This window comes from Hylobates moloch, unplaced genomic scaffold, assembly GCF_009828535.3.
Source record: "Hylobates moloch isolate HMO894 unplaced genomic scaffold, HMol_V3 SCAFFOLD_9, whole genome shotgun sequence".
In the NCBI taxonomy this organism is placed as follows: domain Eukaryota; kingdom Metazoa; phylum Chordata; class Mammalia; order Primates; family Hylobatidae; genus Hylobates; species Hylobates moloch.
Genome location: NW_026652284.1, coordinates 94,214,904 through 94,231,004, shown reverse-complemented (window position 1 = coordinate 94,231,004; position 16,101 = coordinate 94,214,904).

Here is a 16,101-nt window from a genome sequence, read left to right as displayed (position 1 = left end):
AAACTTCAAGAATCAAAGCCAAAACAAACTCTTCATTATTGTCATTATGTCTTGAGTCCACTCTATTCTTAAGCACCTTGTCCTCCAATATCATAACGGAAAAGATCTTATTGTTTGCTCCACTCACATGGTTTCTGGTAGCAGGAAGATGATTTCTTGATCTGCCATTAGATCCTAAATTGAGTCTCAAAAATGTTTTCTTTCCACCACTGAATGCAAATTTTAAAGACTATAATAAATAAGCATTGGTAGAAAATTTTAAATAAGATTGCGAAATATGCCCTTGGTGTGGGTTCCCACAATCCTAAGAAACAAATTGGACATGAATTAGAGATAAAACCTACAGGCCTTTAGAGTATCTAAAATGGGTTTATATAAACACCACCTCTTTCCTGTTTCTACAATTTAAATCTGCTTTCTGGTTGTTGAAATTTCTTTCCCTGCCATAGACCAATTCTTCCGGCAAAAGAAAGTCAACATGTAAACTTAGTATTTCCCACTTGCAAAATATTTGCCCATATGTTCAGTGAGGGAGGAACCTAATTATTTTAGAAAGATACTAAAGAAAATTCTCTAAGGCTCTGTCCTTCAGCCTGAAGTGCCCCTGTCCCTCGTTCTCAAGTTCTCATGGGAATTTCTCAGAGAAAGTTCCTCAAGTTCTCAGAGAAAATAGAAAAAAAAAAAAATGACATTTTTAGGAGAAAATTTGCAAAACTATTTAAACAACTTGCCCTGTGCAAAGCTTTCATGTCTATTATTGACTTCAATAGAAAAATCTTAGATTACATCCAGGTGAATTGATTATGCAACCGGAGATCTCACCTTCATCTTTGACTCTGCTCTTATAGACAAACATGTTAAAATGTGTAGGGATTTAATGCAGTATTACCAATAATATCATCAACATGTCCTGGTAGCTTTTGCCTAGAAAAAGCTGCATAAGTCTTTGCCTGATCTTTAGCTCAAAAACCTGATTTACTGGAAATACCACCAATGCAAGACTAATATTGAACCTCATTGGAAGGCACTTTAACAGTTACTGTTAACCACAAAGAGTGCAGGAAATTCCAGGAAATCAACTTTTGGTTTAATGTTTTCCACTTGCAAAGATGTCATATACCCACCTGATAGGCTTCCATGTCAAAGGGAGATCTAAGACTATCTCATGGCACTCCAGAAGTAGTCAACATCATGAAGGAACCAGCTTTTCAAGAACCTCAGATCAAATGGAAGCCTATTGATAATTCTACCTCTACCCAACACATTTGGATCAAGATTTCTCAAGTGACAGAAATCACCAATTCTGTACTCTTTGTTGTATGTGTGTGTGTTCCCCCCTTTTGAAGCTATTATTTCCACTGTATTGCTTTAAGAAATTGTATTGCTAAGATGAGATTTTCAATATTTTATCCTTTAACCCTTATTCTATGCATTAATAAAGAGTATAAACAAAGTTTTTGCAAATCTGTAGATTTGAACTTCCCTTCTCTACTGATTCAAGGTGGGGACTACTGATTCAAGGTGGGGACGGTAACTATTCCCCTACCTAACACCAACAGGAGGAGAATCTTGAGTAGAAGCTATTGGCCAAGGCCTTCTGATGATATTTACTAATATTTGTTATTTCCATTACCTGAGGCTGAGTTTTCTTAAGAATGTTAAGGTTTCTTTCCAGCCACTCATTGACACATTATTGAAACACAATTACAAAGACAAAAGTCCTAAGAAGCCACAATGGCAGTTATCAACAGTGAATTCTTGACTGTAATCATCATCAGACTTGAAGTTCTGTACAAACCAAGGTGTAGCTGAGTAAGGACACTCAGTCTCCCTGTTAACCAAGGGAGATGCCCACTGTGGCCCTCCCATTGCCCTGACATCTGCAGCTTCTTCTCACCATTTTTGCACCTGATCCCAACTCTATCAACTACTCTCCCCAGACCTCTCACTAAAATCAAGTTGTACAAATACTGGTTGCTAAACCACAAGAACAATTCTTCCTCATCCAGAAATCATTCTTGACCAACTATTCCTGATACTAATTGAACATTTGCTAAAGGTTTATAAAATTCCCTCTTTCTTCCCTAAGGTATAATACTCCCTCAGAGTTCTAATACTTCAGCACTCTGAATGAATGTTTATGTTTGGCAGTGCTATTGAATTCCTCCCTACATTAGTAGTGCAAGAGTTTATTCGAATTGTTACATTTTTATATAGCTGCATTTCCATTCATTCCATTTTTTTATTATTGCCAATCACAGTTAAATGAGACCTTCCTTACCTATTTTTAATAAACCTCATTTTGCCCAAAATAACTTTAAGTATTTGTTATATTTTATTCTTTATCCTTTCCAGTGCCTGTGATGATTTACACTATATGTATGTATATATATATATATGTGTGTGTATAAATAAAGTGACTTTTGAATATATATATTCAAAATATATTCAACATATATATTCAAAATATACATATTCTATATATATATATTCAAAATATATATTCAAAATATATATTCAAAAAAATTTGTATGCACTAAATTGGCAATCTCTACATGAGGAATTTCCAATAACCAGAAAACATGGATTTGAGAAACAAGGGGTCATGTGGGAAAGGGCTTTCCCCATTCTATTATTTCTAGATGAGAGTTAATATTGCAAGAGTCTCATTTTTTATTTATGATTATGAATAGAGCATACATATGAGTTGCTTAAATGTGGGAAAAAAGGCATGGATAGGGTCATGGCAGAATTAAAGAAGTAGAATAATGCCACAACCTTTTTTGAGAACTTATTCAAAACAATAAACTCTCTTCAAAAATATGCATGTGAATACTCTGTAGACCTAAAATTTACATACAGCTTTAGAGAATTTCTCAGACTTTTAAAAGTCAGTTCACAAATATCTAGGTATCCATAAGAATGTACTACTTTTATTTTACCTAGAAGAGCCACCAGATATTTACATTTGTACCGTGCTTTTGTTTTAAATGCAGTTGCCTTGCAAGCTCACTTTTTTTCCTGGGCTGACAATAAATGAGTAGTTTAAACAAGTGACACCAAGAAAATGGCCTATGTGTCTTCACTTCAAATGATTCAATTAATATTGTAATGAATATTTATGGATACTCCCCAGAAATAATGGCACTATCACATAAAGCTATTTGTTTTAGTGTTCTCTTGTGTACATTTGGGCAGAGATTGATGAAAGACTATTGTTAATCTAAACAGAGAGATCGTTTATATAAAACCATCCTGTAAAAATATCAGGGTGCATATTTAGAAGTCCACATTTGCTAATTAAGTCGCATGGAAGGTTTTCAATGATCTGGTGTGTAATATTTCCAATTCTGCTTTAGAAATAAGGAAAATTGCTGGGCATGGTGGCTCATGCCTGTAATCCCAGCACTTTGGGAGGCCAAGGTGGGAGAATCACGAGGTCAGGAGACCGAGACCATGGTGAAACCCTATCTCTACTAAAATTACAAAAAAAATTAGCTGGGCGTGATGGCGGACACCTGTAGTCCCAGCTACTTGGGAGGCTGAGGCAGGAGAATGGCGTGAACCTGGGAGGCGGAGCTTGCAGTGAGCCGAGATATCAAAAAAAAAAAAAAAAAAAAAAAAAACCAAGAGAAAGAAATAAGGAAAATTGTGAAAAATAAAAGAAATCCAAACTGAGCCCCTCTCACCTATCTTTATTGCTTAATTATCCTGATGTTTTATTTTGACCATGTCACTTAAAAGAACAGGTACTAGCATACCTCATTTTATTGTGCTTTGTATTATTGAATTTTTCGGGTTTTGTGGATTTTTTCTTTTTGACAAATTGAAGGTTGTGATAAGCCTGGGTCAAGCAAGGGCATGGGTGCCATTTTTTCAGCAGCATGTGCTCACTTGTGTCTCTGTGTCACAATTTTGATAATTTTTACAATATGTCAAACTTTATTATTGTTACTATTGTATCTGTTATGGTGATCTGTGATCAGTGATATGTGACATTATTACTGTAATTATTTTGGTGTGGCACAAACAACACTCACGTAAGATAGAGAACTTAATTAATAAATATTTCATGAGTTCTGACTGCTCCACCAGCCAGCTATTCCCCCAATTTCTCTCCCTCTCCTCAGTCCTCCCTATACCTCGAGAAAAAACAGTATTGAAATTAGGCCAATTAATATCCCTAAAATGACCTCTAAGCATTCAAATAAAATAATAAATCACATGTCTCTCATTTTAAATTAAAACTATAATGATTAAACTTAGAGAGAGAAAGGCATGTCAAAAGCCAAGATGGGCGGAAAGCTTCACCTGGAACTTAACCCTAAACAACTCAGAGATATGCCTATATAAGAAAATGAATCTAGACAAAGGCCTAATAATGAATGGCACATTGATAGCTCTCATTCTGTTGATATAAAGCGCATGTTGATTCCCAGTTTAAACCCAAACTCTTTGCTGCTGTAATTTCCACATATTCCATTCAATGGAGAGAAGGCAAGCATCTAAATGAATACGGTCCTGGATAGACATTTAGGAGAAAATCATCATATAGGTAGAGAAAATCTGGCATACTTATATGCCAGATTAGTTATTAATTCAGCATTAATTCTGCATCAGTAATGATCAGTGCCAAAGGAGGAAGGAAAATCAGATAGCATTTGGGGCATCGAGAGACAGGAAATTCTATCATGGACACTAGTAACCATTATGTTATGCATTATGGCATGCAGTGTCAGCAGTCACTGGAGTAAAATGGGTTTTATTTAGCAGAAGTGATATCAGTGGAAACAAGATAAAAGAAATTTAAATTATGAGAGGAAGAGAGGATAGATGCTATATGCCAGAAGAAAGAGTTTATATTTTGTTCATACTTGGTATATATGGCACCAAATCTCCCAGGTTTAAATGTACCAAATATTCCAGTTTAGTTTTTGGTGAAGAGTGGGTAGAATTTCATCAGTTTTGAGTAGATGTAAGAATCAAAGTTTAGAGTTTATTGCATAAGTGTATATAGCATCAATAAATGAGGTGCACAATATACACAATCTAATGTTATATGATCAATTAATAAATACATATTAAGTATGCAAAACTAATTCATTAATTTACTATAAAATCATAAGTATGTGTAATGCACACTTATGAATGCTAAGGTATTATGGTATATAGGTATAATTGAGTGATCATTGCCATTTTAAAAATTACAATCTGTCTGAAAAAATAATTACATATTAATCTAATGAATATGTTTTCATACGTGCTATATATGATTCCTGAGAAATGATGAACACATGAAAAAAGTAACAACTGCAAATCAGTTACGCAGTATATTTGATAACCTCAGATAACATTATCGTAATAAGAGTTGAAGTTCTATGGTGTGGTGAAATAGAAATAAATGAGCTCAGATGAAAGTTTTGAGACATTAATTGTAAATATTTTAACAAATTATTAAAATTTTCATAATCTCATTTTTTATGGATATAGTCTTTCTACGTAGTTTTTTGTGGAATTAAATAAAATTATAAATGTTAGAAAATAAAATTTGTTTCTTCTGGTTTGTAGGGAGGGTGAAACTTGGTACATAATATACATGTAGAAGACCTAGATGCATTACTTATTCCCTTTAAAATACATGCCAGTGATGACTAAATAAAAGTGTATAAATGGGTCTTTCTTTGAGTATATGTATACTAGCACCTAAGTCATTCATTCAGCCTTTATTTACTTTGTATCTATTACTCATTAGGCAGTGTGCTAGGTGCAGAGTAAGCAGTGTTTTTCATTGATTTGTCTTTGTTTTTGAAGATAGGTAGAACTCTGGTCTCAAAGAGATTGCAACATAGGGATTGAGGCAGATTCTAGGTAGAAAAATACATAACTGATTGGAAACTTGGTCACAATGCTGTGCCCAGCCATGATGTAATCACGAGTACTACACTTTTCCTTCTGTTATAAACAACTAGAAGACTGTATTCACATATTGAAAAGGCACTAGAGGATTTACGTCTGTGAGAGGAAGGAAATAAAGTAAGTTATTCATATCTCTGTCCCACTTTACTTCTTGGAGGCAGTTTCTGGAATACGTCCTGGAGAGATGAAAACCAAACAGAACCTTGTATTCTTGTTAAGATTCTTGCTGAGGTTAAGAGTCAGAGATCAAACTTTAGGCGATAAATGTCTGGTGAAGATTTGGTCTCTAATGAATGATTAAATTAATATCTTACTATGGATTTTGCTATTTGGTGAGAAAAAACTGAACACTCTGCCATGCTTTGTAAATAAGGTAGAACCCACAGAGACATAAAATATGAGATGGAAGTTTCAAGTGTTGGCAACCTTCAATCTCTTTACATAAATCTTTTTTTGTAGTCGTTTTAACTTTCCAATTATTTTTTTTTCTCTGAAAATGTCCCAGCTTTTAATATTTCTTTTGAAATGAAGTATTTTGTGCTGGGTGTGCTGGTTTATGCCTATAATTCCAGCACTTTGGAAGGCTGAGTGGGGAGGATCTCTTCAGGCCAGGGGTTCAAGACCACCCTGGGCAATACAGTGAGGCATCATCTCTACACACACACACACACACACACACACACACACACACACACACACACACACACTAGCCTGGTGTGGTGGCATATACCTGTAGTCCCAGTTACTAAGGAGGCAGAGGTGGGAGGATTGCTTGAGCCAAGAAGTTTGAGGCTGCAGCGAACTATAATTATGCCACTGCGCTCCAGCCTGGGCAGGAGAGGGAGAACCTGTCTATAAATAAATGAATAAATAAACAAATAAACAAATAAGAAACTTGGTATTTTGGCAACAAATTGTGATTTAGCTTCTTTGTTAGGATATGACACAATAGTTTTATCACTGTTTGTAGCTATATCCTTTTCTGATTTTAAAGGTTAAATAATCTCAGATTCAGTTGCAGAATCTACCATGATTCACTAAATAGGCTTTTTATTAAATGTATCCAAATTTGTATGAGATAATATAATAAATCTTAAAATATAATTTACCAAATGTTACATCATATTAATATTATAGTTTGATACTAATTCAACTGACAATGCATATACAAAAGTTAACAAGGCAGTCTCTCCTGCTCTCATTGCATTGTAGTAGGATGACAATAAAGTTATAAATGAATAATTGTATTGATAGTGCAGGATTCTAAGAATTTGAATTATTAAGAAAAGCAACTATGTATTATCAAGGCGAAGTAACTAGAGGCCATTACGGTAAAGTTGTTGTCTACTACTTTAGACACTGGTTGCATATAACTTACAGATTGCAGCCAGCAGTCAGAACCCATTACCAACATTCCAGCAGCTTCTCTCCTGCGATTCTTCAATAACAACTACTTTTAAAAAGTCTCACCTGTTCTTTACATAAAGAGATTTATTTAGAATGTTCTTGATATGGTTTGGCTGTGTCCCCATGCAAATCTCATCTTGAATTGTAGCTATCATAATTCCCACATGTCATGGGGAGGACCTGGTGGGAGGTAATCGAATCACGAGGGTGGGTCTTTCCTGTGCTGTTCTTGTGATAGTGAATAAATCTCATGAAATCTGATGTTTTTATGAACAGGAATTCCCCTGCACATGCTCTCTTGCCTGACACCATGTAAGACATGCATTGCTTCTCCTTTGCCTTCCATCATGATTGTGAGACCTCCCCAGACATGTGGAACTGTGAGCCCGTTAAACCTCTTTTCTTTATAAATTATCCAGTCTTGGGTATGTCTTTATTATCAGTGTAAGAACAGAGTAATACAGTACTCTTATGTTCTGATTGTTTATGGTCAACATTTTGTTTAGATATTTCATTTATGATGTATGTATATATAGATCCTTCATAATAATTAGCATATAATATTCCACTCTGAATATGCCAAGGTTGATTTACTCATTCAACTGTAGATAAACAATTTGGGTTATTTCCAGGTTTTGGCTATAATAAATAGTCAATGAATAATAAGTAGACAATGAATATGATGGTTATTGTCATTTTGTGATAGAAGTCAATTTTAAATAAATTGCTCATAAAGCCTTTTTCTGAGGAGGTGGTGTTATTTGAGATGAAATTTGTATCACGTATCAGTTACTGTTGCTGCTCAACAAGTTATCCCAGATTGTAACAGCTTAAAACAACCAATTTTTATGCACAAGAATTCTGTGGTTGAAAAATTCAGAAAAGGCACAATGGGATGATTTGCCTCTGTTCCATATCTAAGACTTCAACTTAAAAATGTTGAAGGTTGGGGACAGCTGACAGCTATGAAAGTTTCAAGGCTCAATTACTCCCATGTACCTCATACCCGAGCTGGAATTACTCAAAGACTTTTACTGCTGATTATAATATCTAAATGTATTCTCTCTGGGAGACTAGGCTTCCTTAAGAACAGTAGCCTTACAATTGTTGGAATTCTCACATGACAGCTCAAGAAGCAAGCATGAAGGTTCCAAACAAATATATGGAAATTTCATCATATTCCATGGTAGTTGCATCATATTTCATGAAGCAACCTTGGATGTCACACATCATTTATGTGACACTCTAGTGGTTAAAGCAGTCCCTTGACTCAAAGGGTTAAGACATAGATCTAGCTATAGGAGAAATGCCAAAAATATTGAGTCCACATTTTAGAACCTTTAAAAGTCAGCTATGAAGAATTTATTAATTAGCACAAAGAAAATAATAAATTCAAAATTCCTAATTAGGAAACAAGTTTTCACTTTTTGATAATGAGAAAGGAAAATCAGATTTTTTAATTATAGTAAAAAAGGGGGGCTATCAATCAGAGGCTATAAGTTTTAGGATATTTTAGGCCACTATGTAGTGCATAAAGCATTTGGATCTTATTTTAAGTTCCAGGAAGCTATTGAAAAACATATAGGAGAGTGGTTTTATTTAATTTTAACAATATCATTTTTTGGCAGCCACAGAAACAACGTTTTGTAGAAAGGCAAAAGTCCAAAAAGCTTTTTAATTAGTATAAGAACAACATGATGTGGGTTAGGATGGTTGCTATAAACATGGAAATGTAAAAAAAAAAATGGATAGATGGGTCTGATCTTTATTTGGTTAACTCTTATATCTCACTCAACATTCAACTCTGTGTTATTATTTATTATGAAACCTATTCTGATCTTTTCTCTACCAACCCATCGCATCACAGTATAATTTAAGAATCTGTGTGCTGGTTTATATATATATATATATATATATACATATATATGTGTATATATATATATACGTATATATATGTATATATACGTATATATATATACAAAATTTATTTACAGTGTTATATTAAAATTAGCCATGTGTATATTTCAAAAACAAAGTGCATGATCATTAAATTTGGGCTGGGCGCGGTGGCTCGCGCTTGTAATCCCAGCACTTTGGGAGGCCGAGGCGGGTGGATCACGAGGTCAGGAGATCGAGACCATGGTGAAACCCCGTCTCTACTAAAAATACAAAAAATTAGCCGGGCGTGGTGGCGGGCGCCTGTAGTCCCAGCTACTCGGAGAGGCTGAGGCAGGAGAATGGCGTGAACCCGGGAGGCGGAGCTTGCAGTGAGCCGAGATTGCGCCACTGCACTCCAGCCTGGGTGACAGAGCGAGACTCCGTCTCAAAAAAAAAAAAAAATTTGGTTCTTCCTGAATCTGTATCTATCCTGGGGTCAAGCAAAGTACTTGAAACCAACAAAAAATTTATTAAGTAAGAATAACTGATATTCTTCTAAAATGCTTAAGTATATTAGTTAATATCATAAAAGCTGCAAATAATATTAATACATTAATTAGTGATATATGTCACTAATCATTTCTTTGGGGTAAAGTTTACGCTTTAGTATATATATGTACATTTTTATACACTATTATATGTACATCTTGTACCGTTATTCATGAAGGAAAGAATCAACCAAATGAGAAAGCAACATTTTTATGTACATATTTCTAAAACTATTGCCAAAATATTTTAGCAAAATTAACTGGTTCTTATAGAATTGAATATATGTCATGTAGTAATTTCAGAGGAAACAATTGCTAAAGTAATCCATGCCAATTAGAAGTACATTTTACAATAAACAAACATTTTGAAATGCTGGTTTTATGCTGTTTTCAAGAGAAATGCAGATTGAATCAGATATCGATATAAATTGAAATAATGTCTCTACAGGATGGGGTATTTGATATTACTTGAAAATTAGCCATGTGAAAACAAAGTCTAAAGTTAGATAGAAAATGACATTCATTTTATAGTAACATGGTTTGGGCTAACAAACATATGTAATTAATTGATAACACAGAAAATGACTTTAAAACAAATCAAAAAGGAAATAATAAAATGTGCTTTTTGGGGGTAAATCAATTAAATTATTACACAAAATTTAAAATATTCTATATTTTCCTTTAGTCTATTTATTTTTAGAGCTGCCTTGAAGCAAAATAATGAATTAGAGAAACTTTCAAAGCCACCCCAATTGTATAGTTCACCAGAAAATAGTGCAACAGCTTCCTAAGGCACTGCAGTCAGCATGGAAGTATAAAATTAAATAACAAATAAAATGCTGGATTAGATGTGGTGGATGTTGTATAAGAGAACTGAGGTGACTAGTTAAAGGTAAGAAGTCAGATATTTTTATTGTATTATTAATTTACTTATTTATTATTTCAGACAATACTTATTGAGAATCATGCATGTCCTTTGTTCTAGGTTATAAAAGTTAATAAGAAGATAGGGACCCATGTAGGTTAATATCATGAACTGCACAATAATAGCTAAAGAAAGAATTCCAGAATGTATCTGGCATTTTGGAGTTTTACCTCACTGAATTTCTCTACACAAACCTAGGACAAATGCGAGCACCAGACAGCCAAGATTCTCTTGTGAGCCACTAAATCAAGACAAGCTTGCATTTGATCACACTATTTTTGTTCTTCTCCCAGAGTCTGTACTCTTAACTTTAGTCTAGAATCCCTGGTTCCAGATCCCTAATCACCATGTCTGAAACAATGATATCCATTGTTTTATTCCCTGTTTTTAACTCATCTATTAAAAGTACATATGACTGTACGCATAATGCACACTCATGAATTTCCCTCTACATTGCCCCTGTTGGGTTTTAGTTTGTAGTTTTTCTATCTCTCCATATCTCCTTTAACCTATATTTCTGGCTATATCTACTTTCTAGTGCAATTCCCACCCTATGTAATGAGCATTAGGTGTTTGAAATATGTTTATTTAACACATATGTGGCTTCCCAGGACTTTTACACAAATAGAACAAATTTGAAAATGAAACAAAAAACAAATCTAATCTAGAGATATTTAGAATAATATAAAGGAATGAACCTTCCAGACAGCAGTCCGTGTAGCACGGAATAGCAAAGGATGTCGAAATAAGTGACCATCTCCAATATGCCAGGGAATCTTATTTAAAGGATTTTCCCAGTTGCAGTGTAATACATTTATATATTATTTGTCATGTGGGATTTGATCAATCATTTTCTCACTATATTGCTCAAACAAACACTTTCTGAGGTTCAACAGGCAAAGGCGCAAAGATTATTAAGTCATGAGAGCTGCACTTCAGGATCATATGAAAGAGACAGACACAAAATAAGTAAGCATAACGTAAATCGATGCAGACTATATTTAAGACATATGCAATGTATTTGGAATCACAAAGAAAAAAATGAAGAAGCTTGGAGTGTCATTGTAGAAAGAGAGACAATTGAGCTGAAGAGTAATATACTGGATAGACAGAAGGATAAAGGGCATAACAGTAACATTAATCAGAAAGTGCAAAATCATAAATACATGAACAGTTATGAAAAGGTTATCCTTTAGAGCTGTTAGAGGTGGTAAGTGTTTTATAGAGAAAATAGAAAGGGGTTGAACGTAAAACTCTAGAGAGCACTCCTAATTTAAGATTGAGGAAGGCATCAGACATGAAAAGGGTATTGAGAATGAGGTGAGATACAAGAGAGTGATACAAAATTGTAAGAAGATAATAAGAATATATTTTAGCAAAATAAGGCATTCTTAAGCTTTTTTTTTTTTTCATTGTCTTCTGCAGGAAGGAAAGGAAAAACAAGCAAAAACAAAACGCAAAAAACAATGATGGTTTAGAAGACAAAGAATAATTGCCAACAGATATTTATAAAAATAAACCCTCTTACCTGGATAGCAAGGCAATGAACTAGGCCAGTGCTTCCAGTTCCTCCATAGAGCATTGTCCAATTTCCACTTTGTAAAGCTGATACTCGTGTTTTAACTGCCACTTTTGTATATATTTTGAGGATTTCATCATCCATGTAAAACATTCAGTCTAATTATCTGTTACCAAGTACATGCTGGGTAGTAACTAACACTTGCTCTACATGGTCTAGTAAAGGGAAAAATAATTTCATTGCTATTTATTGTTTTTTTTTATTTGAGTTCTCTAGTTCCATAAAAGATTATCAACTCCTTCAGATACGCTAAGTTCCCCTTTTAGAAATCGCCAAATACATTGGAGTCTATTAACTTAGAGCAATGGTTGGTTCTCAAAGCGTGGTCCCCCACAATAGCAGCAGCACCATTATCTAGGAACTTTTTAAAATAAAAGGGCAAAAACTAGAAGCATTCCCTTTGAAAACTGGCACAAGACAGGGATGCCCTCTCTCACCACTCCTATTCAACATAGTGTTGGAAGTTCTGGCCAGGGCATTCAGGCAGGAGAAAGAAATAAAGAGTATTCAATTAGGAAAAGAGGAAGTCAAATTGTCCCTGTTTGCAGATGACATGATTGTATATCTAGAAAACCCCATCGTCTCAGCCCAAAATCTCCTTAAGCTGATTAGCAACTTCAGCAAAGTCTCAGGATACAAAATCAATGTACAAAAATCACAAGCATTCTTGTATGCCAATCATAGACAAACAGAGAGCCAAATCATGAGTGAACTCCCATTCACAATTGCTTCAAAGAGAATAAAATACCTAGGAATCCAAATTACAAGGGATGTGAAGGACCTCTTCAAGGAGAACTACAAACCACTGCTCAATGAAATCAAAGAGGATACAAACAAATGGAAGAACATTCCATGCTCATGGGTTGGAAGAATCAATATCATGAAAATGGCCATACTGCCCAAGGTAATTTATAGATTCAATGCCATTCCCATCAAGCTACCAATTACTTTCTTCACAGAATTGGAAAAAACTACTTTAAAGTTCATATGGAACCAAAAAAGAGCCCACATCGCCAATTCAATCCTAAGCCAAAAGAATAAAGCTGGAGGCATCACGCTACCTGACTTCAAACTATACTACAAGGCTACAGTAACCAAAACAGCATGGCACTGGTACCACAACAGAGACATAGATCAATGGAACAGAACAGAGCCCTCAGAAATAATGCCGCATATCCACAACTATCTGATCTTTGACAAACCTGACAAAAACAAGAAATGGGGAAAGGATTCCCTATTTAATAAATGGTGCTGGGAAAACTGGCTAGCCATATGTAGAAAGCTGAAACTGGATCCCTTCCTTACATCTTAGACAAAAATTAATTCAAGATGGATTAAAGACTTACATGTTAGACCTAAAACCATAAAAACCCTAGAAGAAAACCTAGGCAATACCATTCAGGACATAGGCGTGGGCAAGGACTTCATGTCTAAAACATCAAAAGCAATGGCAACAAAAGCCAAAATTGACAAATGGGATCTAATTAAACTAAAGAGTTTCTGCACAGCAAAAGAAACTACCATCAGAGTGAACAGGCAACCTACAGAATGGGAGAAAATTTTTGCAATCTACTCATCTGACAAAGGGCTAATATCCAGAATCTACAATGAACTCAAATGAATTTACAAGAAGAAAACAAAAAACCCCAGCAAAAAGTGGGTAAAGGATATGAACAGACATTTCTCAAAAGAAGGCATTTATGCAGCCAAAAAATACATGAAAAAATGCTCATCATCACTGGCCATCAGAGAAATGCAAATCAAAAGCACAATGAGATACCATCTCACACCAGTTAGAATGGCCATCATTCAAAAGTCAGGAAACAACAGGTGCTGGAGAGGATGTGGAGAAATAGGAACACTTTTACACTGTTGGTGGGACTGTAAACTAGTTCAACCATTGTGGAAGTCAGTGTGGCGATTCCTCAGGGATCTAGAACTAGAAATACCATTTGACCCAGCCATTCCAGTACTGGGTATATACCCAAAGGACTATAAATCATGCTGCTGTAAAGATACATGCACACGTATGTTTATTGTGGCACTATTCACAATAGCAAAGACTTGGAACCAACCCAAATGTCCAACAACGACAGACTGGATTAAGAAAATGTGGCAGATATACACCATGGAATACTATGCAGCCATAAAAAATGATGAGTTCATGTCCTTTGTAGGGACATGGATGAAAATAGAAAACATCATTCTCAGTAAACTATCGCAAGGACAAGAAACCAAACACTGCATGTTCTCACTCATAGGTGGGAATATAAAAATGAGAACTCATGTACACAGGAAGGGGAACATCACACTCCGGGGACTGTTGAAGGGGGGAGGGACAGCATTAGGAGATATACCTAATGCTAAATGACGAGTTAATGGGTGCAGCAAACCAACATGGCACATGCATACATATGTAACAAACCTGCACATTGTGCACATGTACCCTAAAACCTAAAGTATAATAATAAAATTTTTTAAAAAATAAAATAAAAATAAATAAAAATAAAAAAATAAAAATAAAAGTTCAAAAATTCCAATACAGACATGTTAAATAAGAACCTTTGGCAGTGGAGTCTAATAGTCTATATTTTTTAACCTTGATTAATCCAATCTTTATGGATCATAAAATTTGAGATTAATGGAATAAGGTCATTTACCCCTCCAAAAAGTCTAAGTACACCCTTTAATCAGTCAGGATATCTGAAGGAGAACATTAATTTGGATTAGGACAGTAGATCTATGCTGAGACTGGATGGAAAGAATATGGATTTAGGAGTCAGACAGAAGTGGATTCACATCTCAACTTCGCCAATATTAGGTCTGTTTCCTTTGACATTTTCTACACTATTTTCTTGGGGTGTCCCATAAATCTCTAAATGATATTGAAATAATTCGGGTAATAAGTCCAGAATGACTGTCACCTAATGATGATTCAACAAATGTTATTTTCTTCCTCATCAGAATCGCCTTAATTTAGTTGTATCATCTTATAGGTTCTGCTTTTATTAAGGGTTGTGCAAGAAACGCCCTTTCAAGACTGTTTCAGTATCTATTTTACAATTGTTGCTGAGGACATCATCCAATATATTATTCAAGATTCTCTATATAAAATTATATATGAGAAATGTCTTTAAACCTTTAGTTCTGAAAAATGAAACCAACAAAAAATTTGTCTAGAATATGGACTAGAATGTTTCTTCAAAACAGAATTTATAGGTATATAAAATATTGTAGATGGCATATAAAGAAATCAATTACATCAGGCCAGGCACCGTGGCTCATGCCTGTAACCTCAGCAGTTTGGGAGGCCGAGCGGGGCAGATCATCTGAAGCTGGGAGTTCAAGACCAGCCTGGTCAACATGGTGAAAGCTTGTCTTTATTAAAAATAAAAAATTAGCCAAGTGTGGTGGCCTGTGCCTGTAATCTCAGCTACTTGGGAGGCTGAGGCATGAGAATAGTTTGAACTTAGGAGTGGAGGTTTCAGTGAGCTAAGATCACACTGTCTCAAAAAAAAAATAAAGAAAAGAAAAAAAGAAATCAATTAGATCAAATTCAATAGAAAAACAAAATTAAAACGATGACATTAAAAATAAAAAATAAAAAGTCCCAATAAAAAATAATATTTGCCACTGGGCATGGTGGCTCATTCCTGCAATCCGAGCACTTTGGAAGGCTGAGGTGGGTGTAACACCTCAGGTCAGGAGTTCAAACCCACCCTGGCCAACATGGTGAAACCCTGTCTCTACCAAAAATACAAAAATTAGTTGGGCATGGTGGTGCACACCTGTAATCCCAGCTACTACAGAGACTGAGGCATGAGAATTGTTTGAACCTGAGAGACAGC